We start from the raw sequence: 26,571 nt of genomic DNA, 5'->3' as shown, positions 1-26,571 counted from the left end.
ATCTGGAAGGATATAAAAAATATGACTGTATCTACTACTTAAGAATGGGTGTGGAAATGGGTCGGGGTATATATTAGCAGTTGGAGATTTTCACTTTCTACTTTACAAATTATTTAAATATATATTCCATAAATAATTATATTGATTTACTTTTGCAATAAAAATAAAAAAAATAAAATGAACATATACAAAAGGATATAACAGATGAGGTCAATTATACAAAATATATTTCATAGAAATTTACATTTTAAAGCTGAGTAGAATGGGGATAAATTATGACTCCCCAAAATCCTAAACAAGAAGGAATTGAATCCCGACTTCATTTTTTAATGCATTTGTGTGAATTCCAAAAATGTAGGGATTGACAACATTTAGGGGTTTATTTGGCTCTAGAACCAAACCTATATATTTTCTGGAACAAAACCATAGTGGAACATTTAAATATTCATGCATTCTGTTTTGGATCTGGGCCCACCCGCACAAAGGGACACCATAACAGACATTGGTGCCTTGCCTCTGGAGTTCATCCAGATTATCATCTACCTTTTCATTCCAGGAAAGCTATTCCTCACTCTGTTTTCTCAGAGAGGTGGGGGAGAGGAAGGGTGGGGAGGGGGAAAGTGAGGGGGAGGAGGAAGGGGAGGAGGAAGAAATGGGGGAGGGGAAGAGGAGGAGGGAGGGGAAAGAGGAGGAGGAAGGAGAAGAGTTCTGACCTGTAACACAAATACAGTTCTAAAGCTGAATATCACTTATTCCAAAGCACACAGGTCTATAGATGTGGTCTAAAATGGCAAATATATTTGGTATCAATTTTGGACTCCAGGTTAACATCAAATATGGTGGCTTTTTGCTTTTATTTCAGTAATTTCTTTCAAAGAGGATGTGCTTTTTCACAAATAAGTAGATGGAAACAGTCAAAATTGACTACATGGTCATAAAATTTAGTATAATACCAGGATTCATACACTTGACTCTAAAATTTCAGAGATTTGGCCTTGTTTCCAGTTCGATGAGCTTTTCTTAAAATTGAGCAACTTGCTAGAGAAAATTTCTTAATTCAGAGTTTGTAATCTAAGGGTAATTGAAGAAACTTAAAGCAAGAGTCATACTCATCAAAATTTCTGAATTCCTTTTGAAATTATGACTTTACTTCTACTGAATTGTCATATAATATTTCAAAACCTGTGATTCCACTGAGCCAAGGGCAGCTCTTCAATGGGAAATACATGAACACTTAAGGAAATATCTGAAAAACCCACATGGTCAGTTTGAGTCTCAATACCTATATTTCCTTGAACAAATAAGTGATATATTTGTTTTTCCCTTCCCCAGCGTCATTCTATTTCCTCACCTTCTGGCAACATCATTAAGAAAATACAGTCTTGTGAGTCATGATGGGGATTCTCGAGTTGTGTCTCATAGAGGCATTTAATTCCCAAAAGCCAAGAAAATGTCAAGTAAAAAAAAATAAAATCAAATGTTTCCTTGACAAAAGGAAAAAAAAGAATAAAAAAGTTTTCTTGACTTAGGTATTCAGCACGTGGTATTATCATAATTATTTTATTTTATTTTAGTCATTCTGATAGGTGTGAAATGATATCTCATTGTGGTTTTAACTTGCACTTCCCTAATGGCTAATGATGTTGAACATCTTTTCATGTGATTATTTGCCATCCTTACATTCTTTTCTGTGAAGAGATTCTGTGAAATCTCATTATGTCTTTCACCCATTTTTATAATTGGATTATTTGGTTTATTTTACTGTTGAATATATATTTATATTCTAAATATAAGGATTTTGTCAGTTATGTGTTTGCATATTTTCTCCTGTCATTTCATTATTATAAAATAAAAGACATCTGACTTTTAAGATATAGGATTACATTCAAGTCTGTATGCTTGTGACTTCAGACATTATTTAAGCACAAAATTTGATGCTTCTTGGTGCACTGATGTCCCAGTATGCTAAGTAGGATCAAAAGATGACAATTTACCACCGGTCAGTATTAGTTCATACATTTTATAGGCAGATGTACTCTGCGTAACATCAGATTGCACGGGAAAACTCTTACTCCTGATGCAATGGGTAGTTCAAGAAAGTATAAAATCTATTTTCAAAGCAGTGGAATGACAGGCAACCTGATCTTTAAACCTTGTATTATTTATAGGTAGTATTTATTGAATACTTGCTATAAAGTACTATAAAATCATCTGATTTCAGATCGTATGGTGTTTTTTTCTAGTGTACCTTCCTTTAGAAATGGTGACCATACACTCTAAACTTGGGAGGACCATTCACATTTCAAATATTCCAAACCATTGTCCCCATAATCCATTAAAATATCTTCCAAATATCAGACCACCAAAATTACATCTACTATACAACCCCTTACATCTGGCAAAGATCCTTGGTTATAATATTCCAGATATGCCAACCTTATGCTCTAATGGTCATCTATATTACATCATCCTGTCCCCTGGCCACAAATGATCAACTAAGGAGGGACACCTGACCCAAAGCACCCATCCACAGGCAGCTCAGTGACCTCTGCTTTGGATGTACTGGTTGAAAAGAAGATAAGCTGGGTTAATTAGATTTATCTTTCAGGAACTTGGAATTGAAAACCTAGGTGAGGTTAAATAACCATAAGAGCTGGACTGAAAGGTCATGAGGTGGCCACAAAGGGCCAAGAACAAACTGGAAGCCAGCTTCTGGAGGATGGTGTCAGCAGATGCACGGCGAGAAGCAGAGATACCAAGAGTTTGTTGATGAGGTTTCTGAGAGGGAGGCAGAAGAAGTAACTATTTGGGACCCTGAGGCCTTTCTGACTCTGGTTCTGGTTCCAATTCCCACACAGCATTAGAAGTCATTCTTTTTCTGAAGTGATTTAAGTGGGTTCCTTGCAGCCAGAAGATCTCTGTTGGGCTTGGTGATCTCATTTATTCCCCCCTTCTTCCACCTCCCCACCCCACTCCAGTTCAAGCCGTTGTTTCTCAGTCTAGTTGTGTAGGACACAGCTCCCTGGACCATGCTAGTATTATGAGCCTTGCGCTCCCCCGGCTGAGGCAGTTTGTCATCGGTCATCGGTCGGCAGTTCACGGCAGCTCAAGGCAGCTCTCACCGGCTGCCGGCCCCTCACACTGGCTGCCGCCCACTCACTCACAGGGGCTGCAGGCCGCTCATGCTAGGCTGCTGCAGCACTCAGCAGCGCACGGCAGCTCACCACAGCTTATGCCAACCTCTGTGTGCTCAGCAGCCCATCTCCAGGGAGAGCTGTTGTTCACAATCTTAGCTATAGAGGACGCAGCTCAAAGGCCCACATAGGAATTGAACCAGTGACCTCAGCGTTAGGAGCATGGTGCTCCAACCACCTAAGCTACCAGGCGGCCTATTATTATTATTATTATTATTATTATTTTAATTTGGAAGTCATAGTCAATAGTGAGAGCAAAATTTGCATGATCTAATCAGGGCACTATTCTTTCAAAAAGTTTTCAATTGACAATAAATCTCCCCAAAAAGAGACAAGCACACCCACATATGACTGGTGAGAATATACACTGGTCCAGCCTTTTTGAAGGACAATTGGATAAAATGGATCTCAGAAAGTCTAAAAACGTATGTGCCACAGATTATCTTTAAAATATATATATATATATATATATATATATATATATATATACACACACACATATATATATATATACACACACATATACATATATAAAATCTGGAAGTATACATTAAAATAGCATTAATAGTTGTCTCTAGATGATAAGATTACGTTTGAGTTAAATGTTCTTCTTTTCTACAATGAGTGTTTATTTCTTGCAATTTTTTTTTCAAAAGCAGATATTCAAAATACAAAAACCAGTTACTAGTTATTGAGTTCTTACATGTGCCAGGTGTTTTATAGACATACCTAATTTAATTTTAAAAAGAACCCTATGAGCTAGTTGCTGGCTATTCTTACATAATGAATGAGGAAGTTGAAGCCCAGAATTGTTAAAACAACAACAAGAACAACAAAACTTTCTTACATCATGGCTAGAAAGTGGTACTAACAGGTAAACTCTATTTGAGTGAGGATGTTGTCTGTTGTGCCCACTGTTGTTGTATCCCTAGCATCTAGAACTCACTAAATATTGTTAAATGAATAATAGTCAGAACTAGGCTTTGTGCCCAAGAATGCCTTACTCCAAAACATCTGCTCCAAATCCTTGCTCTAACCCAACACTCCGAAGAAGCACTTCTGCAATTTATGAATTTGAAAATTGTGTTTCTTCAACTTTTAATTTACTTCATTTAAAATAGGAAGAAATGACAATGAAAATGAGAAAGGCTTATAGAACGTGATGATGCTCTAGGAAATATAAAGACATAGGAAGGATAATTGTGTTGCCCTAGTCGATAGATTAATAAGTTAGTTTATAGGTAAGATGAACAAAGCTTTATATTATAGAGCATTTACATTTTAGTTAGTATGATGCCTGTAGTAATTGCTAGGAAAATTTGGATATTTGACACTTAATCATGAATTTTATTCTGAATTTATTAAAACATTATTTTTATGGAAAAACTTGGCTTCTCTTACATAATTTTGATTTCTAGTAGCTTTTCTAGGAGTATAGCACACTGGAAGAATGAACATGCTTGTTAGTGTTATTCAAAATCATAATTTATTCCTTAGTAGTTACATAGCCTTTTAAATCAGCATGAGTACTATTTTTGGAAGGAACCTGACAGTCAACATAATTTTGTGATAATTATAGCAATGTCAACCCAAGGTATTAGAATAAAGTTTCAACTTATGACAAAAATCCTACTTCCAGTTTGTAATTCAATTTTACCAATAGCATCTCAATGTCATAATTACTAGATCTTGGCCAAAAGACTAAGAAGCATAAGTTAATCACAGTTATTAAATTTATGAAAGGCCAATTTTTCCATAAAGCAATATTTGATTTCAAACGTTCTGCCATTCCTCTTCTTTGCACTCGGTTGCTGATTAGCTTAAGACATGAGGGGAAGTATTTAAAATTATATTACTAGAGATGTGTCCTCTATCATCATTTTGATTTAATATTGGTTTGAGAGTTCAGGCCAATGTAAGAAGAGAGATGAAACAAACCCAAGAGGTATAAATAATGGAAGAAACAAAAACATCACTATTTGAAGACAATTGATTATGCATCTAACAAAATGCCCAAAGAATCAACTAAAATTTTTAAACTTAATAGAATAAATTACTAGATAAAATACGAAATATAAAAAAGCCATGAAGATTCCTGAATACCAGCAATTACAAACTAGAAAAACCTAATATAAAAAAGGGATCCAATTTACCATAGCAGTAAAATATACATAAAGAGTAATAGAGTTAATAAGAAGTATTTGGCTATATAAACAGAATAATAAAATTTATGGAACAATAACATCTAGGAAGAACAAAAAATTATAAAGATGTCAGTTCTTAACATGATTTTAAATGTAATGCAATCCCAATCAAAGTAAAACTGTAATTCTCTTCAGAATTTAAAAAGAATGTTACAATATTCATTTTAAAAAGTACAGTGATGAGGGTAACAAAAATATTCTAAAAAAGAGAAAGGACAATGAGCAAACAAAATAGAAATATAAGTCAGTGAAACAAAGAGAAACCTCACAAATAGGCATATATATATATGTAAGCATAAAAAAATGACCAAATGCAATCAATACAAAACAATAGAGAAGGTTTAAAATATATGGATTTGTGTAAATCACTCATTAGAAATTTGAATTAAATTATTGAAGATAAAATATATCACCTCCCAAAATATATTCTAGAAGTTCTTTAGGTAACTAAATATTTTTAAACTCATAAATAAGCCAATATGAGTGAGCAAATAAATGTTAATCAGATCTCTAGAGTGATGATAATTTTTTTGAGTTTGAAAGAATAGAAAAAATTACAAAGGAAGGGATCATGGTTTCATATTGATTTTTAAAAAACACTTATTCAATAGAAAAATAGAAAACTAGGTAGAAACTTAATTTTTTTAGGCTACTGGAATTTGCATGGCCTGTTGTATCCTCTGCACCTTACACAGTGCCAGGCACATTGTAAATGTTTAATAGATACCTGTTGAACAAATATTGTAATCATTAACTAAGTAGACTTTGATTAATTATATAAGACAAAAAATGACCCTAGAGTCCAATTAGCCAGCTGCAACTAAAAATGATGAGTGCAAATTAATTTCTTTGGCCCAGATGCACAAGAACCACTAACAGGAGGTTGCCTAATCAGCTGTGGAATAAACAAGTGATGGGAACAATAGGTGGGCTGTAGAAGTGCTATCAGGACAAATCATGTCACACTGTAAGCATCAGCTGTTGAAGAGTGATAGCAGCCAACAGGCCACACTGGTCCAGAGCAATCGACAAATATATGGCTACACTCAATCAAGAAATCTTGTTCAACTTGGGAGGCCCAGAGACCAGGGTGCTGAAAGACAGGGCTTATAAACAGCAATCTCAGCTGCTAAACAAAGGACGTGATTGTGTTTGGAAAGGAGAGAGAGAAGACCACATAATTGTCAGTCTTTTTCTAGGATAATAACTCAATAGAGTGAAGCATCCTTAAGCACTTAGACCTGATGGTTGCTGCATCTTCTATCTGACACAGTCAGAGGGGCTTTTTAAACATCAGTATATGATTGTTCTCAATGGATAGTAAGGAAAACATTCATTCAAAATCATTTAGTAGTTGAGGAGTCTATGCAGTGAGATGTCTCTGCATTATTTTTAGAGTACTTTGTGCTCATGGCTTATAGTATTCAATACATTTTTGCTGAATCAGTATGTAAATTGAGCTGAAAAATGATTATTTTTGTCAATGGATAGATTATCCAGACAAAATCAATAAGGAAACGTTGACCTAGGTGACATATTAGACTAGATGGGTTTAATAGATATGTACACAAAATTCCATACAAAAACAGTAGAATACACATTCTTTTCAAGTGCATGTGAAAATTATCCAACATGTTAGGCCACAAAACAAATCTCAGTAAATCTAAGAAGACTGAAATCATATCAGGCATCTTTTCCAACTACAACAGTATGAAACTAGAAATCAATTATAGGAGGAAAGCTGGAAAAAACACATGAGGAGGCTGAACAACATGCTACTAAACATCCACTGGGTCAATGAAGAAATCAAAGAGGAAATCAAAAAAATACCTGAGACAAATGAAAATGGAAACAATGTTACAAAATCTATGGGCCATAGCTAAAGTGGTTCTAGGAGGAAATTTATAGCAAATTTATAGACATTTACAGGCCTACCTCAATAAATCAGAAAAATCTCAAATAATCTAACCTTACACCTAAAGGAACTAGAAAAAGAAGACCAAACAAAGCCCAAAGTTAGTAGAAAGAAGGAAATAAGAAAAAACAGAGCAGAAGTAAATGAAATTGAAGTTGGAGACTGCCCTCTCCCTTATTTCAAACTATACTACAAACCTATAGTAATCAAAATAGTATGGTACTAGCACAAAAACACGCATAGATCAATGGAACAGAATTGAGAGCCCAGAAATAAATCCATGCTTAGGTAATCAATTGAATTTACAACAAAGGAGTCCAGAATATACAATGGGAAAAAGTCTTCAGTAAATGGTGTTGGAAAAACTGGACAACTGCATGCAAAAATAAAACTGGATCACTTTCTTATACCATATGTAAAAATAAACTCATTGTGGATTAAAGACTTAAGTGTAAAATCTGAAAGCATAGAACTCCTAGAAGAAAACATAGGCAGTAAACTCTTTGATATCGGTCTTAGAAATATATTTTTGGATTTGTCTCCTTGGGCATGGGCAAAAAAATAAAAAATAAACAAATGGGACTACATTAGACCAAAAAAGGTTTTGCACAGTGAAGGAAACCATCAAAAAAACGAAAAAACAACTTACTCAATGAAGGATGAAATTTTCAAATGCTATATCTGATAAGGGATTAATGTCCAAAATATATAAAGAGCTTATACAACTCAACATCATAAAAACAAATAATCCAATTCAAAAATGGTCAGAAGACCTGAATAGACATTTCTCCAAAGAAGACATGCAGATGGTGAACAGACACATGAAACGATGCTCAACTTCACTAATCATCAGGGATATGTAGGTAAAAAACACAATAATACCTCACCTCACACCTGTCAGAATGGCTATCATCAGAAAAGACAAGAAATAACAAATGTTGGTGAGGATGTAGAGAAAAGGGAACCCTTGTGCACTGTTGGTGGGATTGTAAATTGGCACAGTCACTATGGAAAACAATAGGGAGATTCCTCAAAAAATTAAAAATAGAACTAGCATGCAATTCAGCAATTCCAGCTCTGGGTATTTATCCTAAGAAAATGAAAAAACTAGTTTGAAAAGATATAGGAACCCCTATGTTCATTACAGCATTATTTACAATAGCCATGATTTGGAAGCAACCTAGATGTCCATCGATGGATAAAGATGTGGTGTATTATACAATGGAATATTATTCAGCCATAAAAAAGAATGAAATCTTGCTATTTACAACAACATGAATGGACCTAAAGGGTATTATTATGCTAAGTGAAATAAGTCAGAGAAAGGCAAATACTGCATCATTTCATTTATATGTGCAATCTAAAAAACTAAACAAATGAACAAACAAAACAGACCCATAGAGGCAGAGAAAAAACTGGTAGTTGTCAGAGGGTTGGGTTGTGAGGGGGATTAAAAGGTACAAACTTATAAATAAATCATGGAGATATACAGTATAGGGAATACAGTCAATATCACAATAAATTCATGCAATGACAGATGGTTACTAGATTTCTCGTGGTGATCATTTTGTAAGGTATATAAATGTCAAATCACTATGTTGTACACCTGAAACTAACATAATTTGTATGTGAACTATACTTGAATTAAAAAGCTTTATATTCCAGAATAAAAAAAGGATCATTTTGGTTTTGTCAAGACCTTGTTTTCCTATTTAGTGTTGGAAACATAGCGAATTGATCTAATTTTTGCTAATGGTATGAATCTATATGTTTCCATCTTTTTTAACCCTGTTTTCCCAGAGAGATAAAAATAAACACATTAGGAGAAATTGGGAGCACAAAACTATCCATCCTCACTGGGATCCAATGTTTCTCTGCTATAATGATGCCTGCATAGGCTTACCTAGAACAATTGTCCCATCTGTCACCTAGATTGGAGGATAGTTCCTTCAAGATGAGTAGAAATTTTGGGGGTATTATTACTTGAACAGCAGGCAGGCTACTAGATGGAATTAGCCAGAATAAGTTGACAAAACATTCATTTCACAGCTATTCCTATAGAAATTTCCTGAGTACAGCGAAGAAAGGAGAACAGATTTTTTTTTAAAAAAACTCTTTGTGAAAATGCTGGTAATGACAGGTTTGGTGTTAAGCACATATAAAACAGATATTTCTGCATCAGGGGAGGATGAGAGAAACTGATATGTCAAATATTTTAAACTCCAAAATCAAACTGGAATAATATCAAAAGTGAGTGTAATCTGAGGCAGTAGAATTCAATTTTTCTTGTATTACGGAGATTTCTCTGAGCAGACCCAGGTTAAATGATTGCTTTGAGGTTGATGAAACACTGATTCCTAGTGCCAACAATGACTTCAGTCTGATGGCAACCTTTACAAATTGCTTCCTGTAAATTCTTTGTGAGAATAACAAGCAATTCATTTTGCTTGTGAGTGATTTTAGCTAAGGGACTCCACCCAACAATCTGGATTTAATAAAAAAAAATACATTTTCATATTACAAACATTTTTGAGAGCAAGTTCCCCACTTAAGTTTTTGTAAAAGCAAAGCATTTTCATTTTTTCTATATGTACAGAACATATATTTATTGTAGCATTATTTATAATTACAAAATACTGGAAATTACCTTTCTCTTTTTAAATTTTCTCTCAAATCTAATCTTGAGTACCTTGTGATTTAGTTTTCATTTCTGATATGATTTTGTCTTTTCTTCTTCTATTTCTTTTTCAGTTCAATCAACTTGTATTCCATTTTTTCCTTACCCTCTCCATTCTGTTCTTCGTTTTTGTATTTCTGATTCAAGACTTTTTTCATATTTATAAATAGTTGTTTGAAAAAAGCATTTTCATTTTCTATTCGGTGAAAGACAGACGGATCCTATGCACAGCCAACGATTACTTAGTTTATCTGATGTGTTGGTGGGGAAAGGTATTAGAGGAGGGAAAGTCACTGAAGAGCCACGTGTGTGTTCATGTAAAATATTCAGGTTAATATTTACAAAAGACTTTAAAGCCAAAACCAGAAAGAACAATTTGTTCAATCATTTATTCATTCACTTATTCAGCACGGTATGTACTGAGCACCTAGCACTGTTGTGGGCTCTGGAGATACCATAGTTAAACAAAACAGACAATACTTTTGCTCTCATGAAACTTACATTCTAGTGAGGGAAGATAGACTCTGAGCCAAAAATTACCCGAAGGAAAAATTCCTTTAAAGAGGACTCTTTGTATTTAATGAGCAAGGTAGAGGAATTATCTGATTACAGAAGAGTAGGTATTGGGAGGATTTATGTCTTTGTGACTGGTAGTCAATAAAATCATGTTAGTAAATATTTAAGCTTGGCACTGCTCAGAAACTATATACAATTTATGACCTAGTTCCTGAACTCAAGGAGTTTACAATTCCCACTTGCAAGATGTTCTTGTACCTCACACAGGCAAAGAGGTAAAAGAAGAACCATCAGATATTTTGTATGCCATCTGAATCAGAAGTACATCACCTTCCCGGTTATAATCAGGGTGAAGAAGGTTAAGAATCCTTAGGCCTTTACAATTCAAATAGTAATAGGAAGTTTTTGACACTGTGTGTCTGTGACTATTTGGTAAAAATCCAATGTAGTCATTGGCATGACAGAGAATGCATGTGGAGAAAGGGAGAAAGAGAGAGAGAGAGAATATCCAATCTACTTCGCTCATTCCAACGAACACACTATGATTAAAGGAGGTAGAAACAAAAAACCTGGCTTTTTTGTTGGTTTGTTTGTCTGTTTTTAACAGCCATAAGAAAGAAGGACCTTGAGCTTTATGAGGGAAAGACTATAAGACTTCTTTGGAATAACACTTCTGAAATTTCCTAAATTTCTATTCCCACTTACTCTTTCTTCAACTTTTATCTTTTCAATGCTCTTTGCCAACTGTAATCATAAATCAGGTTTTAAGACTGTTTTCATCATCTCCAGATATATTAGCCTCAGCGCTCATCAAATCCAAATCACCTTATGCTTCTGCTACACTTCTGGAGCTCATCAGAGCTACACCACTCACCTCCTCAATCTGGCAGCAGAAATAACTTAAGGACAACCATTCTGATATCCCTAATCACAGTTGCTTATTGTTCAAAACTGTGCCTTTCAAGTCTTTTTGTCTCTAAATTTACTCTGACAAGAACACTTATTCATCTAACAAACACATGTTGGGCACCCACCATGTGACATTATGTGGGACAACTGGGCCTACCAAGATGGTGCAGATACATGGTTGCTACCTTTGTAGAGCTTATGGTTGAGAAGCGGACCAAGTCCACAGCTATAAAACGAGGTAGAAAGATGCAAGCCCATGAAAGAGACAAATGAAGTACCATGTTTGCTTAGAGAAAGCTTATGGTTGGGAACCTTAGGATGGTGGCACTGGAGAAAGACTTTAAGGGATAGGTAGGGCAGCAACAGATCGGGGACAGGTGAGATGATGTGAGTTTACATTTTTTATTTACCATTTTCTCTTCTGAGTATGTTATACAGTACTTCCCATTTTTATTTATATTCCTCAAATGAGGTTTTCCTAATAAATCTGTTTTAAACTCATAAACCTCTCCCTTTATTGTCTTCCATTAATATTACTTTAAATGTGTAATAAGTTTGCTTTTAATTGGGCAGTTAATCAACTTTACAATGAAAGTTAAACAGCAATACCTAAGTCCCAATAGCAACATCAACTTACAAAAAAACTCCTCAAATTTCCATGTTTTCATAAACCCTGAAGACCTTTTTCATTCTACTGCTTGCATACAAATAATTGTGCGTAATTGTTAAAAACCAGTATTTATCATTCTGAATTATACTTTTTCTCATCTGCTATTATTTTCTATAGTCCTTTACCCATTTTATGTTTTTCATACTTATCATTCCTACCAGAAATATACTATTTTATTGTATCAATGTATCATATTTGCTGTCTTATTTCCCTACAGGTATATATGTGGGCTTTTTCTAGTTTTTATATATATTAATCAGTGTTTGTATACATATCCATATGCCTTTTCTTTCCTTTGAATTATGTCCTAGTATATGCTACATTTTCCAAAGTTAAATAAGGTAACATACAATTTATAGTTAAGGGTGTGAGCACTTGCAGACTAGCTGTGTTTGAATCCTGGCTTTTCCCCTTCCCCTTTGTGTGAACTTGGGCAAATTAACCTCTCTGAGGCACAGTTTCCTCATCTAAAAAATAGGAATAATAATGGTATCTACCTCATATGATTAGTTTGAGAACTATATGAGATAATATATACATTATTAGAACTATGTACACCATTAGAACTATGCTTAACGTATTGTGAGTATTAAATAATGTTCGTTATTAGTGTATGTGATTCTTAGCATACTATTTGTTGCATTCTAAAACTCAATAAATGCTAATTTCCTTCTTTTCATCCACCCAAATTATAACTTGGACAAAGTGTTTGAGCATTTCTATTAATCATGGAATTATAAGCTCAGGGTTGTGAAGACTTTTAAAGGTATAGTCTCTGATTAATGTCACGTGTGTCCAAGATGCTTTCCAGAAAAAGACCATTACTCCAGAATCATCAGGTGCCTCTAAACTCATCTTTGTGTATTGTTGTTCTTATTTTATTGGATCCTACATCACATTTATTTACATTTGAATTTTTCCATTGTAATAGATGGAGCCCTTGGTTTCAAGTAAAAAAATCTCAACCTTTTACAGGAAGGAAAGGTAGAAGAACAGCTAACTGGGTGCTTGTTTCCTCCCTCTGTCTCTGGTCTCTGCTTTTCTCTGTGCATTGGTTTCATTTTCTCAACCTGGCTTCCTCCACATAGTAGAAAACTCGGCCACCAGGAGCTCCCATGCTTCATGTTGATGCTGACTGAACTCTACCAACTCTGCCTTCCCAGGGAAAGAGTCTTATTGGCCTGGCTTGGGTCAGTTGCTCACTCCTAAACCAATCAGCTGTGGCCAGAGAATTGGGCACTATAATAGGCATTCCCTGTCAGAGCCAATTGTCTGAAGTGGAAGGAAGACGGGGCCAAATGGAAGGGCTCTGGTCAGACCAAACCATAGAGTCGATCAAATCAAGTTACTAGAGGAGCCTGACATACCTGTTTCATATATGTTTACTGTTCTTGTATGAACCTCCTCCCCTTGTGGGAACTACTCATATCTTTGACCATTTGTCATCAAGATATATTTTTCCCTTATAAATTTATATCATTTCCCTAATAGGTTTGGAAATACAATTGTGCAACCATTGAGAAAATTTAGGAGGCATCAACAAGATTACTGAAGAACGACTATGTTCAAGGAGTTGTTCTTGGTGTCATGACAAGTTCAGAGAGCTGCATCACTATAGAGGATTCAGTTTCTAGTGGGGTTGAACAACATCAATACAAAATGAAATAGCAAAAGGCTATACAATAGTGGCTCCTCAACTATGGAGACCGTGTTCTTAAGAACTCTGAGGCAGAGATATAGGGAAAGAAACAAACAAAAAATCTGAGAGCTGCTTGATGGGAGGGGGATGGAGACAGGGGAGAAGGTAAAGGGATTAGGAAGTACAAATTAGTAGTCACAATATAGCCATGGGGATATGAAATACAATTTGGAGAACATAATAAATAATGTTGCAAAGATTTTGTAGTGGGTTAGATGGGCACTTGTCTTGTTAGGGAGACCACTTCATGGACTGTGTAGATGTCTGACCACTGTGCTGTGTACCTGAAGCTGAAGCTGAATAATATTTAACGTCAACTATAATATATATATATATATACACACACACACACACACACACACACACACACACACACGTCACAGGATGTGGTGTACAGCATAGGGGATATAGTCAACGGAATTGTAACAGCTATATACGATGTCAGAGGGACAGTAGATTGGGGGAGGGGGGTTATCACTGTGAGGGGTGTAAATGTCTAACTATTACATTGTTTTGTACACCTGAAACAAAAAACAAAAAACCAAAAAAAACTCTGAGGCAGAAGGACCTGCGGTTCACGAACTTAAATCCCTATGGTGGAAATCATCCTAGAGGAAATGATGTTTGGAGTAAACCTTTGAAAGCCATGAGAATTATGTTTTCTTGTACTGAAATAAATGACTTTTATATATCTTAATAATCGTAACTACTACAGGAATATTTAACCCTTTACCATTTTATACTCACTAGCAAAACACTTGTTAGGATTTTTTTTTTTTTTGAGTTTCAATACAATGTTTATAAATCATTTCATATGATTGCTAAAAATGATCATAGTGAGAAGAACTCTCCCTAGGGTTGGTCCTCCTCTGAATGTTCAAGTTCTTTCTTAATTTGTGATTTGGTGATTTCTATCAGACACATTATTTTCCTGTCCATATTTCTTACATACCAGGAACTTCCTACAACATGTATCTGTGACTCTGCCTAAAGGCTTTTTTTAGCTGCAGGGGCAGACTGAGGGGTCAGGGGGCAGGCTGGAAGTGCTGGGTACTTAATGCCTCCAGGAGCAAAAGAGAGTTGGAGGTAAAATGCACCAGCTCTCACCAGTTGGGTAGGAAGCCCTTTGGGTAGGAAGCCTCAGGTGGGGCCTACACCGTGTCCCAGAGGTCTCCAGCTGACCACAACCTTAATGTGTTCATTAACACTTTGTGCTGATTTCCTAGGATCGCATCTAAACAAACTCCTCGCATTAAACAACCTTGTTTTAAGTCTGCTTTGGGGAGAATCAAGCCTAAGATGAAGTTTGACTCCAGTCTTGGTCTGCCTCCTAAATATCTGGATCCCATAGAAATGTTAGAGGCTTGAGATGGACAAGCCTTCCAGAATTGACCTGCCCCCAAACCCAATACCCAGAGTTTTGCAGCCCTGGATCTGCCCATGGTAACTTTGTGCCTGGTACATGTATATCTCTCCTTTCCTTCCCCATGGATACCACAGGAGGTACTTCCAAAAGCCCAGGATTATTACTGCTTGTCTTCCTCGGTCCTGCCCAAATTCTCATTTCAAAAATTTCCACTTTGGCTCTGTTATAATCCCTTTTCTATGTTCAGCCTCCATTTCTCTCTTTTTCCAGCTACCCATGGAGGGAGTGACCTACAATTTACATATACCAGAGCTGAAATTCTGCAGTTGCTAATAAGAATAAATAAGAATTATGAATAAGAAAATTGAATAAGAATTGTGCTTGAGAATGCTGTGGTTAGGGAGTGGTAAATAGTGTACTGAAAAGGAAGTAGAAATACAACCTGAGTAATTAGGGAAGGCCTCATAGAGAAGGCTGTAACCCCTGACCTATTCCAGTCTCCCATTTTACAGATGCAGAGACTGATGTCTATGAGGTTAAGTGACTGATTCAGGGTCCCACAGCTTACGAATGGTGAGCTGCCCCTCACTCCCCACCCCTCAGTTCCCTCTGTGCTCCACCCAATGCTGCCCACTCACCATTGATCCAGGGGCAGACTTGCTTCTGCCTTTGTCTTTTGTTGGCCTTGAAATTTGCCAGGAGGGCGAGGCTCTGAAAAGGATGAGAACAAATAGCACATTATCCTTAGCACTTTCCACACTGCACAATGTCAGTTGTCCTAAGTGGGTTTGGATATGGGTTGGAAATATTGTTTGTTTTGTTTTAAATCTTGGAAAAAATTCTAGTTGCATGGAATTTTTTTCTCCAGAATTAATCATGAGTAGCACACTCTTTAGCTTTGTCCTTCTGCAGAGCAGAAAACAAAATAGCCATTGTAGGCCCCCTTTGTTTAAACCCCAGGACTAATGACGCTGGTCACCCCTCCCACTGAGCAACCCTTGGATATTGGTCTCTCTGGAGACACTGAGTACCAAGGGTGGCAGAACGCTGCTGAGTAAGCCCTTCCTCAACCCAAACTTGATTCCAGGGAGACAATTCCTCTGACTGTTTGTTCTTCAGCTTAGTTGTATCAAATATTCTCAACAAGTTGTTCCAATTTCTGATTTTAAAATAAAAATAAAAAGATCAGCACATTCCTTTTATGTTTGTGCAAGTGAAGCAGAGGCAAGAAGCTGGGGAAACTCTAGCAAAAACCTTTTGATATGTAACTGGAGTGATTCCCTACTGAAGTCCTGAAAAATGAATTAAAAGAATATATTTACTTTGCTTCAGATGCCGAGATTGTATTTTTGGTACTTTCTACAGACTATAGGATCGATATTCTAAGAATGAGTCTGTCTTTATTAACCTCCAGTAATAGTGACTCAGGTATAATTGGGGATCCATTAAAAGGCAACTTTCTCTTCCCACATCATACTGTTTTAAAGGGAAGCATGATTAGTATTCACTATAGAACAATGCTATTCATTATGAAGTCATTTAATTAAAAATATAATTTCCCATAATGTCAAGTTTCAGGCAACTCAACATTCGTTGAAGGATATACTGACAGTAATATTATACACACTGTACTGCTCTCATTTTCTGCATTGACTCATGTCTAACTCAGATCTAATCAGGAATCTCTCACTACAGAAAACACTCTTTTTCTGCAGATAGTTTTTTGGTGTGTACTGTTACCAGGTATAGATGTATACTATCCACCTAAGGGCCCACGCCTGCCCCAGAATCTGTCTTGTACCTAATATGTGCCGTCACCAACTGAAAAATGGACACAACTTCTATTGCCCACTCCATAAGATGGCCCCGCCATCAGGGACCCTGCTTTTCTTGTGAGGAATCATTGTAGAAAAAAAAAAATATTAGAGCCTCTAGAAAATCAGAGGTACCTAAGGGAAAAAAGGGAAGAAATTATAGGAAGCAGGAACAGCTCAAGGGAACTATTTCCAGGAGCACATATCCAGCCAGGGATGAGCCTTCTTTTTGGCTAACATCTCCTTGAAAACAAATAAATATAAATATGAAAAGAGAGGGGAAAACCTTCTAGGAAAGCACTGTGATCATCAGTTATTTTTATTTTAATATGGTCTATGTCAGCCAGATGCTCCCCTTCTCACAAACCAGCTGCACCAAGAAGATGGAATTTCGTTTGCTGGTGTGGGGATTTAGAACGAGTCACTCCAAGATGTGCCTCTGTAGTACGTGGATTGTTTTGAGCTAGAGGTAACCAAGACCCTGTGGGCTCAAGAGAAACTTCTGCCGTCATTTAACTACCTAGAAGAATTTGAATTAGAGGCTGTGCCCATAATAAGAGATTCTCAGAAATAACTTTTTTTTTTTTTTTTTTAACCTATCTATAGGTCAGGGCAAACTTCTAATTACTAAATATCCACCGTTCTTATCATCCTTCAATGACATTTTGAAGCGCCCAAGGCACCTTATTTTATCCTTAGCTCAGAATGTCATATATACCACATTTTCCCTTTCTGATTTTGAACCACTCATGCATGTGGGATCTCTGATTCTCTCATGCATATGGGGTTCCCATATATGTATGTATTAAATTTGGTTTTCTCTTCGAATCTGTTTCATGTCTATTTGATTATTAAATCAGCTAAAATAACCTTGAGGGTAGAGGAAAATTTCTTCCTCTTCCACAAGGGGGAAAGAAAAGTAGACAATTCTAAAGCATAGTGCCCTTCTGGAAGTGGGGCAGGCTGTGTGTGTGTGTGTGTGTGTGTGTGTGTGTGTGTGTGTGTACAAAATGAGGGCACAGGACACCCTAGGAGAGGTGTAGAAAGAGGGTGAAAAATGCCCAAAGGAAACATCATGAATTTCAACATGTGGCCTAAGAAAGGAGTTAATACTCTGCCCGCTCTTCCTCCTCTTTCATCTCCTTCTCCTCATGCTTTCCTTTCTCCTCCCATTTGAGATTTGAGCTTTGCTTAACCCTTGCTCCCAGGAACAAGAATTTAAACCAAAATGATTATTATGAGAATTTAGCAGCATTATTCATTAAATTGGCTTTTCTGGGGAGTATGCTATACCTAAGTGCCATAATAAGTAATAATCATATTACTAGTGACTAACAATTAATAATCATTATTGTCACATAATTATAATTATCATATAATAATAATATAATATTATTATTACCATTCTTTTCCTCTTCTTCTTCTTCCTAATTATTATCATCATCAAAGCTTTTTTGGAGAATTTTGTGCCAACTTTTGTACACTGCAGCTCCCAGGCTGGACCACGAAGGAATTTAAGGATAGTGGGTAAATAAATGGGCAGGGCTGCTGGATACAGACTGCAGGCTGGGCCCTGTACTCCAGGGTCAGACCAGAAGGGTGAGTGGATTCTGAAGTCTGATCTGTGCTAAGCCAGGTAGAACACCTTGGCTTATAACAGTATCTGCAAGTAAGATGAGACATCTTTTCCCATTTGGACACAGGCTATGGGCTAGCTGCGGCCCTGAGCCTAAGACAGGCCTAGGGACTTATCACCAGGGTGGGGAAGAGCTAGCAAAAAAAATGCGAAGGCTTTTTGGAGAAGTTCCAAAACCATAATTTGGGGGTATTAAGGCCAAGTGGGAGAAACAAGCATTGGGGGAACAGTGAGGAGGAGATGCACAATCAAATGTTTAGGTTCAGAACTGTGACTTCAGCTGACAGGCTCCTTTCGTGCTGCCTCAGGTGGTTTTCATTATATTACCTTCACCTCTGGTGTCTTCAAGATTCTCTTTAGCTTGTGCCATTCATACTTTACCTAAGATTTTCAGAAATTCAGTTTGGTCAGATGCTGGGTCCTGCCTGTATTGAAAGAGCTCTTAGAATTTCCTCTTTATCGCCATATACATCTTTAATTCTCTCATCTTTAATGACTAAAGTGACATTTGGTCCTTTAACAAGTAATCAGATTTGCTTGATCCTTGATTTAACCTGAGGATATCTTTAAGCAAAACTTGTTAGAAAGTCAGTGAACGTGTGGCTCATTCGCCTGGAGCCTGTGAAGGATGTTACAGCTGCTGCAGCAAGACAAGCAGGCTTTGTCTGGACTGAGCCACAGCAGTGTCCCATGCTCATCCTTGCTCTCCATTTAGCACTTCATCTTTATCTCATGTTTAACAAAGCATAGTCTGTGCAGGCAGTCTGTGGTAAGCATAGTGAATCAGCCTATCCTTCTGGAAGGTGGCAGCAGTATAGAGTGTCTAAATATTTATTTCAAATATAATCTATTCTGTGGTCCTCTGCATCCAAAGATTTTTCCAGTGTAAAATACCTGTGGCTGAATAATTCATATGGCTTTTGCAATAAGAGGCCATGCAAATGGACTCAAGTGTCACAATCACTACCAACCTAATATAAACCACACAGCTGGCCCTCCTAGAGATGGCACAGAGGAGGAAGGGCACTCTGCTTTGAGCAGTATTGCCACCTGATAATGCATATTGGTAGGGGTCCCTTGTGGTATGGAGAGCTATGAATGAGGGTATAGTAGACAGAATGGACTAGGCTGTCTATAGCAACAAACAACAGCCCCAAAGTCTCAGTGGCTCAACATAATGAAAATTGATGGTTTACTCATGCTAAATGTCCAGCATGGATGGGCGGGGAGATTTAGGCTGAGCTAGTCCATCTCAGCATATGCTTTTACAATTACCTCCACTGGAAGAAGAAAATAGTGAATCACACACTGGCTATTAAAGCCTCTGTTTGCAAGTGACTCATGTCAGTTGTTTCCATTTTATTAGCCAAAGCAAGTCATATGTCCACACCTAATTACAAAGGAGGCAGGGAAATGCAATCGTACCACATATCCGGAAGGAAGAGAGAATGGCAGTATTTGGAACGACTCCAATAACTACAACTAGGGGTCCATGTGGAAGGACTCCAGTGCCACCTTTGTGTTCCAGTAGCTCTGTCATGAAGAGTCTCTGGTCCCACTCCCAGTATAAGAACGCAGGATATGGTGAGGCCAAAAAGGAACACCCACGGAGCCATAGATAGGGGAGTCATAACCCTATATTCTAGCTGGCGGCTGGGTTGGAGACACAGGAGGCAGGAGGTGCACGATCCGCAACCTGCCGGCCGCTTCTCTACCAACCAACCAACCCCTTGCTGACTGCAATCGGCGCTTGCTAGCTCAGCAACGGCAGTTATATCAGTGGCTAATGGCTAACCGGTAACAGCCGATGGCCAACTAGTCACAGCTGATGGCCATCTAGTACCAGAGGCAGCACCTTTCCATGTGAGGCCAAGAGCCTGGAAACTGCTCTCTGGGACTCTGTCCCCACAAGCTCTCAACAGAGATCAGGAAAAAAGATGGCCACATTCACATGTCTGGTAACTACCCTCACGACTCAGGCACCTTATTTCCAGAGATAGGTCTTGTGGACAATTATCTAGAGAGAAAAGCAGTAAGTCTTAACTCTTCCAAGCAGGTTTACTATATTTTCATCTTTAAAATAAAGAATTACATAAAACACACATACCATTATTGAGAAGTAACATATAAAAGAGACTGATTCTCAGAGGCTTCAGAAATGAAACATAACTCTAGGTAGTAGACACTAACTGTCTGAAGGGACTACTCTTTCTATTGTCCTTCCCTTCCACATTTGAGTCACATATTAAAACTGGTGGGAACCTGGAAGCCATTCTGTTCAACATGGCCCTCTCTCCAAGATAAAGCAGGTTGGATCACAGTGGACCCAAGCTGGGCCAGGGTCTCTTCCCTAGGAATAACAGAAAAATTTCCGGGAAACAAGGAATTTGACTAATTGGTCTGAGTTGTCTCTTAATTGGAGATGTAACTGAGACAGTTAGTGCTCACTAACTATCCATATCCATATGCTCCTCCTGTGTCCGTTTCCCTTGCAGGTAGATTGGAGCCATATGATTAAGTCCTGGCCAATGGGAGATGAAAAGAAGTGATTCCAAACACTTTTAGGCTTGACTGTTGAAAATATCCCTGATATCATTCCACTTTCTGTTTCCCCACAATAGTGACCTTGGAGGCCACATGTTCCAGATAGCATAGCATAGCTATGGGCTTCTCCATCTTAGAAGGGCTTCTCATCCCACAAAAAATTGTGACATGAATGAAGAAAGAAATCTTTATGGTTTAGGACGTATTTCTTGCTTCAATATAACCTAGACTATCCTAACACAGCACCAACACAAGAGTGGCCTCATTCTGCCAAGAAGCAAAGAAAAGCTGATCTGCAAAAAGGGAGAAAAATGATGTACATGTGCATAGAGGAGCAGAGATGAGAAAAAGAGGCCCTGGGTCCTTCCAATTCCTGGTTCCAATCCCTTCTGGAAGGTAAATCACATTTCTGTTCTTGGTTTCTGTGATTTTCTTGTATCCTTATTATAGTAAATTTCTTGTTTTTCGTAAGCTTGTATCAAAGAGTTTTTGTCCTTTGCAACCAAAAAAAAGTTATATAATACCCCTATCTCATTCTATAATTCATTATACCATGAAAACAACTAACAAACTAATACTTGGATTCTAACTTGGATTTCTAATTCCTTCATGCTAGGAATGCCAAGATCTACAGCAAAATTTTGTTCAGATGGAGTTTCATAGTAGAATCAACTCCTAAGACACAATTCTAGAATTACAGATCTTCTCTATCCAAAATTTAAATAAAGGTAGATAATCTTTTCAGTTTTATTGGTTACAAATGACCAACTGACAAGTTACTCAACTTCTACAATTATATCAAAATTCTAGAGCTATCAAGAAAGAGTTGCTTGTTAAGAAGAACAGCTAAGGAATTGATTGGCTCTTCAGAATCTGTGCCAACTTCCTTTCTACAGGCGGGATAAATAGTGGATACCTTTTATAGAAAGAAAGCCATCATCTTAGGATGAAAAACTCTTTCTGTGCTGTGAACAAGCTGAATGCAATCACAGAAACTGCAGACAAAAGAGCTTTTGATGACAGATATTGCTGATGCCTAGTGCCTTCAAAGACATTCCAGGAAAGGTGAGGGAATAATTATGACTAACAATAACTCATGTTTCTTCCAGGATGTTACTCATTGGTCCAATGGACCACTTGAGATATATGTCAGTGAGTCAGCTCATATTCAGTTTGGCAAAAAGATCCCAGGTCCCCAAGTTCTTTGCATTGAAATGGGTAAACACTAAATGGATATACTCTGGGGGAGAAGTAAGGCAGTAAAGCTTTAATAGTAAAACAAGAAAAAGAAATTTTTCTCTTCTGGTTTCCCCATGCACCATCTCACCCCATCATCTGAGCAAAATGAAATTATCAATGCCAATGAAGAAAACCTTAAGTGTACCCTTCAAAAGATAAGGGCAGAAACACCGGTAGGAAACAAGGAGAGTCTAACAACCTACCAAGCTCTGAAACAACATGAACTTATAGGTTTACATTGCAACTTATATAATGATATCCCAAAGCCAGTTAAAATAATAATGATTACAAATAAAAAGGAGGTTAGACTGGATGGCCTAAGGTCTTTTATTTGAAATTCCATGATGAAAGGACTATTTGTACTCATGTAGCTCAAGGGCCAAACGTGAGCTTTGATGAAATTTTATCCTATGATAATGATATTGACATTCATTATTTCACATCATACATTCAGAAGTTTATTAAATATAGGTACAGTTTAAAGAATAGAAAACCAATACCCAGGTATTCACCACGTAGCCTAGTTGAAGAATAAAATATTAACAGTAACTTGTAAGTTCCTGCGCCTGCCCCAGTTGGGTTTTCCTCTGCTCATTCTCCATCCATAGCCACCCAGAGGTTACCACTAGTTCACACTTTTGTGTTAAATCATTCCCTACTTTCTTTATGGTTTTACCACCTATATTTATATACCCAAACAACACATTATTTAGTTTAGAAATTTTGGTAGCTGCATAAAGAAAGATTAAAGTTACACTATTAATTGAAAACTCAGGGAAGAACACAACAGAATCTCTTGCTGTCAGCTTCCCTGAGAGTTTACAAGAGCCCTTTCTGGGGAAGTCAGCGGGCAAGGTTGTAAGCTAGACTTTAGCAAACACAGTGCTCTGCACACTCAGGGCATCTGGCAAGGTTGCCAGGTGAGCCTCGTACTGGAGTCAGGCAGAAATATGGTCAGAGAGTACGGGATGCTCTCTATTTTCTACCTTACTTCCAGCTCTCAGATGTAAGTTTAAGCAGAAAGTTTGGTGATTTACAATGGTGTCCTCTTCTGATCTAGGCATCAGGGCATGGGAAAGAGAACAGAAAATTTGTCAACAAATGATCATAACACAGGTAAGAATCATGGCAGGGCTTATTTAAGCATTCTGTCCTCAGGTTGAAATAGAGAGTAAAAAAACAGTGGAAATAGAGAGTAAAAAAACAGTCACCAACATGTCTGTCACTTGAGTGTCAGGCTCCTCTCTGGGATAGTTGTCCTCTGTCTGTTGATAACTATACTGGAATCTCCCTTCACTGTCCTCATGGGGATTCCCTTTGCCTTTGTCCTGAGTTGGAACACCTGTTTCTTATATCCAGGACTGGAATGCACAATTTGTGAGCCCAGTGAACAAATGAAAATGCAGAGTTCCTTGTTTAAAAACTATTAATAATTTCAAAATGGCAACAACTGAGCATTAAACCAAGTATGAGGCCCTTCTACATGTGAGACCCTGTGTAACTATATGGGTTGATGCCCTCAAAGCCACCTCTGCCTGTATCTCATGTCTTCCTCTTTCCTAGTTTACTCTCTTGTTTTAGTGGAGCACATTCCCCAGTAGTGCTTTAAGAAAGGGTACATGGGAAATAAGATTTTGAGACTCGAATGTTTGAAAATGTCTTGGTTCTACCCTCATACTTGAATGTAAGCCACTTTACTGAACAACACTGTATTCTAAATGTTGCTCCCTGGAGTTGTGGAATACAATAGTCCTGCTTGATTGATGGTTTGGCTGGATATAAAATCCTAGGATGGAAATAATTTTCTTTCAGAACTATATAGGTATTGCTGCACTGTCTTCTTGTTTATGGTGTCTGTGGAGAGATCTGAAGTTATTTGGATTCTTAATTCTCTATATGTGTGTTTATTCCTTTCTAGAAGCTTATATAAATTCTCTTTGCTGCAGAGTACCAAAAATGTTAAATGTGCCTTTGTGAGGGTCTATTTTCATCTATTGTGCTTAGGACTCGTGTTGATCTGACAACTCATGTTCTTCAGTTCTGAGAAATTCTCTTGAATTATTTCATTGGTGCTTTTCTCTGCTCTACTTATATGTTTCTCTCTTTCTGGAACTCTTATTATTTGGATAGTGAACCTTCTAGAACATACCTCTCACTTTCTTACTGTTTCCTCTGTGTCTACTCTTTGTTCTACTTTCTGAGAAAATCCTTTAGCTCACATTCTAGCCCTTCTACATTTTTATTTCATTATTATTTTTAATTTCTAAGAGCTTTTTCATCCTCTAAATGAACCTTTTTTATAGCATCCTGTTCTTGTTTCAAGTATGCAGTGTTGTCTATTATCTGATAGAGGAATTCTTGTTTGTTTGTCTTTCTTTCTTTCTTCCTTTCTTTCTTTTCTCCTCTCTGTATAGTCGCTGTTGCTCTATGTTGCCTTTTATATTTATTTGTGTCTCTATCTTTTTCATTGGGGACTATCCTCAGATATCTGGTAATCCTTGGGTTTTTTTGCTCTTGATTAATCGTGGAAAATTAAAAACTGATCAAAAGTATTGAGCAAGCTCTTTCCCAACTTGCAAGACGACGGGTGAAAAAGCTGAGAAACCGGACAATAAGGAGAAGAAACCTGAAGCCAAGAAGTTGATGCTGGTGGCAAGGTTAAGAAGGCTAACCTCAAGGCCAAAGCCTAAGAAGGGGGAGCCCCACAGTAGCTGAAACCCTGTCCTGGTCAGAGGAATTGGCAGATGTTCCCAATCAGCTATGTATTCTCGAAAGGCCATGCACAAGAGGAAGTATTCAGCAGCTAAATCCAGGATTGAAAAGAAAAAGGAGAAGGTTCTTGCTACTGTCACAAAACCAGCTGGTGGCAACAAGAATGGTGGCATCCAAGTAGTTAAACTTCGCAAAATGCCTAGAGACTATCCTACTGAAGATGTGCCTCGAAAGCTGTTGAGCCACAGCAAGAAGCCTTTCAGTCAGCACGTGAGAAAACTTGAGGCCAGCATCACTCCTGGAACCATTCTGATCATCCTCACTGGGCGCCATAGAGGCAAGAGGGTGGTTTTCCTTAAGCAGCTGAGCAGTGGCAACTTGTGACTGGACCTCTGTCCCTCCATCGAGTTCCTCTTCATAGAACACACCAGAAATCTGTCATCGGTACTTCCACCAAAATTGATATCAGTGGTGTGAAGATCCCCAAACATCTCACTGATGCTTACTTCAAGAAGAAGCTGCGTAAGCCCAGACACCAGGAGGGGGAGATCTTCAACACAGAGAAAGAGAAATACAGATTACAGAGCAGCGTAAAATTGATCAGAAAGCCGTGGACTCGCAAATTCTGCCAAAAATGAAAGCTGTTCCTCAGCTCCAGGGCTACCTCCGCTCTGTGTTTGCTCTCACCGATGGGGTTTATCCTCACAAACTGGTGTTCTAAATTAATTATGAAGAACCTAATTAAATGCCTGAACTGTTAAAAAAAAAAAAATTCCTGAGCCAGTGAGCAGGGCTTGCCAACTTTAAACTTTACTCTGAAGTGATCTGGATGGGCTGTTTCTTGGGGGACCTCTGAAGTTAATGTTTTTACATTTTCTTCTTGTTCTGGTCAAATTCCCAAAGAAGAATTTTCTAATCTCCTGCTTGGTGGATGAGAGTATGGCTGAGAAATAAGTGAGGGAAGAAGTCTGGAGAGTGAATATATAGCTAATTCTGTCCCACCCCCTGCCTCGCTCCGTCTCCAGGAGGAAGCCCTGCACTCAGCAGTGCCTGGCATCTTTCAGTCCAGGACCATCTATTTTACTCTCTACAGAGACAAAAACCTCCAGATTTCTGTGAGGATGGGGGGGAGACAGTCACCTGGTGCCATGAAGAGGAAAAAGGAAGCTAGGAATCCATCTGCTCCTCAAGTAACGTTTTCTTCCTTATTTGAAATCTCTCCTTTACTCCAGTCCTAGGCATACTTGACGCTGCCAACTCCTGAGACTTTTGAGGATTCTGTGGTTTGAAGCTGGGGATTAAGCTTTCTTGGTTCTGTTAAGGCAGTTACCACTTGTCCATCTGCTTTCCAGCTTCCTAAATTTTATTGCTCTTACTCTCTCTCCTATTTCTCCTACACTTACGTGATTATGTCTTTTGTAAAAATCTCTTTAGTGCAGTTTTAGGGTGCTTCAGGAGGAAGTAAAATTAGATACA

General features: G+C 37.7%; 1 long non-coding RNA gene and 1 pseudogene across 8 annotated transcripts in view; one reads left to right on the top strand and one right to left on the bottom strand.

Moving 5' to 3' along the window:
• Positions 1–26,571, bottom strand: part of LOC109438107 (uncharacterized) — a 98,708-nt gene that overhangs the window by 25,222 nt on the left and 46,915 nt on the right. For all 8 annotated transcript variants that reach the window (XR_012496382.1, XR_012496383.1, XR_012496378.1 and 5 more), the window contains one exon: positions 15,789–15,861. This is a non-coding gene — a long non-coding RNA (uncharacterized LOC109438107). The remainder of the gene's footprint in view (positions 1–15,788; positions 15,862–26,571) is intronic.
• LOC109437582 (large ribosomal subunit protein eL6) lies at positions 25,291–25,816 on the top strand (annotated as a pseudogene).

The sequence above is a fragment of the Rhinolophus sinicus genome, linkage group LG05, assembly GCF_036562045.2.
Source record: "Rhinolophus sinicus isolate RSC01 linkage group LG05, ASM3656204v1, whole genome shotgun sequence".
Classification (NCBI taxonomy): domain Eukaryota; kingdom Metazoa; phylum Chordata; class Mammalia; order Chiroptera; family Rhinolophidae; genus Rhinolophus; species Rhinolophus sinicus.
The sequence above is the reverse complement of the archived record's forward strand: the minus strand, read 5'-3'. Positions and strand labels throughout refer to the sequence as shown.